Raw genomic sequence first — 4609 nt, 5'->3', positions numbered from 1 at the left:
ACTAATGAGGAGTCAACAGTCATTTGAATTGTTCCTGTTTGCAGTATGACATTTTTCTCAGCTTTCTTTCAGGATTTGCTCTTCCTTTACCTTTGGTTTTCAGCAGTTTGACGATGATGTGACTGGATATGGCTTTTCTTTGGCTATATCCTGATTGGGGCTTTCTGAGATTCCTGATACTATAAGTTTCTTTCTTTTGCCAAATTGAGGAAAATTTTAATTATTTCTTCAAATATTCTGTTCTGTTTTATTTTCTCTCTTCTCTCCTTCAGGAATTCTAATTACACAATTGGCCTTCTGATATTGTTCCTCAGGCCCTTGGGGCTGTGTTCATTTTTTAAAAAAATCTTTTCTCTCTGTTTTATTCTTTCTTCTGTCATATTCATATTTCTGTACTAATTTCATTCAATAAATATTTTTATTTTAGATTTTATATTTTTTCTGTTGAAGAAATTTTTTTTTTTTTTTTTTTTGAGACAGGGTCTTGCTCTGTTGCCCAGGCTACAGTGCCGTGGCTATCTAGTTTTTTGTTGATTGAGAAAGAAAATTAAAAAAAAAAAAAGAAAGAAAATAGAGTGCTGTGGCATCAGCCTAGCTCACAGCAACCTCAAACTCCTAGGCTCAAGTGATCCTACTGCCTCAGCCTCCCAAGTAGCTGGGACTACAGGCATGCACCACCATGCCCGGCTAGTTTTTTTCTATATATTTTTAGTTGTCCAGCTAATTTCTTTCTATTTTTTTAGTAGAGATGGGGTCTCGCTCTTGCTCAGGCTGATTTCGAACTCCCAAGCTCAAACAATCTGCCCACCTTGGCCTCCCAGAGTGCTAGGAAGAAATTTTATTTTTATAGTTTCTATTTCTCTGCTGAGATTTCCTATCTTTTCATTTATTACAAGCATTTTTTTTTACATCTTTAAGCATTTTTATTATAGTTGCTTTAAAATCGTTGTCTGCTTGTTTCCAACATCTGAATTTTCTTGAAGGTCATGTTCTGATAATTATCTTTTCTCTTTAAAATTTCATGTTTCCTACTTCTTCATCAAGTAATTATGGATTATATTTTGGACATTGTAAATGATATAGAGACTCTGGATTGTTACATCTGTCTGAAAAAGTGTTGATTGTTTTAATAGATACTTAGCTTGACTGAACTCAGACTGCAAACTCTCTCCAGCAATAGGCAACAACTTAAATCTCAGGGCTGTTCTTTTAGTTTTATTAATAGTTGGCCTGCTGGAGCCTGCCCCACACAGGTGTGATTCAGGGTTTAGCTGGAAATTTGAAAACAGTTTATAGATAGAATTTGGGATTCCCCATTTTGGAACTCTTCCTTCTGGGATTTCTTCCTCAATTTCTAGTGGCTATAGTTGCCCTAAACTCGTTCTTCAGCCAGTAAAGCTGCAGGTTTTCTACTGGATTTTTAGCCTCCCCATCTGGTACAGACTGGGTCTGTCCTCAGTCTAAAAGTTATAAAAATGGGAAACACCTCCAGTACTGTTTCTTTTCTCAAATTATTAACTCTTCTTCAGTATCTGCCTGCTGTGGATCATTATCCAGTTTGTCAGAAGTTTATAGTTGTTATCTATACAAGATTTTGTTTAAAAGGCATTACTCAGCCACACCAGAAGTGGAAAGAATTATTGATATAGTGTGCTAAATATCAATTCAACTGTCAGACACACCCCCATAATATCCACATATATAATCTGTTTACAAAAAAATGTATAAGGAAGGTATCATTTCCCTCATTTTACAAATAAAGATATTGAGGCTCAAAGGACTTAAAAAGACTTGCTTTACCAACTAGGATCTAGGAAGGAAACAGAACTTAACTCAGAAGACTTATTACAGTCTTCAAGTGAAGATTATAATAAACCACCTACAGAAATATAGACAATGTTAGACAAACAAAAATATATGCCAAGGTGCCCAGGGATTAGCAGCAATGGGAAGTTGTTGCTGTTTCCATAGCTGAAGGAGTAACAGGAAGAAAAAGTGTTACCAAAGTCCAAGGAGAGATAAAGCCATGTAGGAGGAACTGTCAGGCATGAACTGTAGTTATAGAGGAATACTACCACCCCCAGAAATACTTCACTGAGGCATGGAAGAGGCAAAGAAGAAAATCTGGCCTCTCTCTCCTCCTACTGTCTATTCTCTTCCCGGTGCCTTCCATTGGCTGAATTCTACAAGAAGCTACTGGCAAGGAAACACAGGAAATAGAGATTCCAGGAGTCAGCCTCTTGGAGGGACAAAGAGTAAGGCAATAAAGGGTGTATGGATTTGGCAAACTATAAATAACCAGCACACTTGTCTATGATAGGGTTGCCAGATTTAGCAAAGAAAAATACAGGAAGCTCCATTATTATAAATATGAATTTCAGATCAAAAAATCCAAGAAATTTTTTGCATATGTCCCATGCAATGGGGCATACTTATAATAGAAAAATATTTATCATTTAACTGAAATTCAAATTTAACTGAGTGTCCTATTTTTTTCTGGCAGCTTAGTCTAGTCCAGTGAATAAGAGAACCTTATTTTGAATCCAAGCCTAAGATATAACTGTAATAGAGTCTTCTGTCTAGTATCCCACAATTTTCTTTATGTTTTCTGTGCTTACTTTATACAACTCTATCTCCCTCACCAGACTGGAAGTTCCTAGAGGAAAAAGATCATGTCTTATTCATCTGTATATTGTTTTTTATCTCTCCAAACTCCACTCCTAGAATTTTGCCAAGTCTTGTGCATAATAAGTGCACAATATGTTTTTGTTGATCATGTTGAGTCCTCTATGAATACTTCATTGCATCTGATTTTTCATTACATGTTACTATAAAGTCCAACTTCACTAGAGTCTCATATTGACTTAGATGAAAGCCAGATGTCAGGCCAATTGTCATAAGTGTTCAGACTCCATTTTCTGCCTTTACTTTTCTTTTCACTCTTTCCTCTTAGAATTCCATAGTGAGCATGTAATATAACTAACTACTCAGGCATCTTGCTACTCAGGTCTTATGAGGTTTACATGAATAAGTGACTGAGCATCAGCGGATCAACACAGACTAAACTAAAAAACAAAAACAAACAAACAAACCCACAAACTTTTAAAATGTGTTTTGATCTTCATCAAAACTTTAAGGAAGAAAAAAACCTGCTCTAGTGTAATAGACTGAAAAAGGCTTCCAAATATCTGTGCAATAAGACCACATTCCTGAGAATAAAAGCTAACTTTCTCATTGATTTTTAAAAATTTATATTCTCTAATTCTGGAGCAAGTTATCAATAAATCTGTTCTTTTGGGATGATTTGAAGGACTCCAGTATTTATTATTAATGAGCTTTTGCTATTTACACGTGTGTGTGTGTATACACACAAAATTTAATGCACAATAATTTTAAGTATGTAAATGGTTGTCACCTATTTTATTTTACCTCTTTACAAAAATGAAAAATTCTTTCTAGTAGGATGAGTTTTGCAATAATGTTAAAAAAAAAAACAACAAACCTCAAATCTGAAAAATAAGAAAAGAACCCTATTGCCTTTAGGATTCCTAAAATTATGTATGTAGGCACTTAATTTCTATCTATACTGAGTGAATAAATATTTTTTACGGGGCTAAAATGAACACTGTGCACAACTCAGGCCATCATATGCTGGTTCACTGGTCCCAGAAAAAATTATTTTGTGATCTATGTTCTTTAAAATATGAACAGATTTATCTGAGTAATATGTGACAAGTGAGGCTTCTCAGACCATTAATCAGTGTCTCTCAGTGAAAAAAGACTTTGAGTTTAGACTCTATTATCACAAAGGCTTCTATATGACCTTTTCCAGTCGTACACGTACCTAACATTTTTTAGCATAGATTACGCACTAAGTGCTTTATATCCATTATTCAATTTACTCTTCAAGCAACCCTATGAGGTAGGTATTGTATAATTACTATCATTTTACAGATGAGTACATTGAGACTTAGAGCGTTTATGTAACTTGCTTAAGATCACATAGCTAGTAAGTGTTAGAGGCAAGAATCAAATCTAGGTCTATCATATGACTAAGCAAGTGCTCTTAACATTTACACCTCTGATTTCCTAGCCTCTGTGACCTTACATCCCAGCACTAAAAAAATTTTTATTGTTATACACATGTTCTACTAGACTAATATTTTATGAACATACTGTATACATTATAAAACATGCAAAATTTGAAATTTTAAGAGAATAAAAAATGCCAGCACAGTGGCTCATACCTGTAATCCTAGCACTTTGGGAGGCTGAGGCAGGAGGAATGCTTGAGGCCAGGAGCTTAAGATCAGCCTGGGCAACACAGCAAGACCTTATCTCTACAAAAAAAAAAAAAAAAATTAGCTGGTCTAATCCCCTATAGTCCCAGCTACTAGAGAGGGTCAGGCTAGAGGATTACTTGAGCCCAGGAGATCAAGGTTACAGTGAGCTATGATTGAGCCACTGCACTCCAGCCTGGGCAGTAGAGCAAGACCCTGTGTCTTAAATATAAATAAATGTATAAGTAAATAAATAAGCAAAAGAGGATAAAGAAACATAAATAGAAATAAAGCACCAGTAGTTTTTTCACAAACCCCATGGATCATCT

The sequence above is a fragment of the Lemur catta genome, chromosome 6 (genome assembly GCF_020740605.2).
Source record: "Lemur catta isolate mLemCat1 chromosome 6, mLemCat1.pri, whole genome shotgun sequence".
NCBI classification, from domain to species: Eukaryota; Metazoa; Chordata; class Mammalia; order Primates; family Lemuridae; genus Lemur; species Lemur catta.
This window is presented reverse-complemented; position numbering follows the sequence as displayed.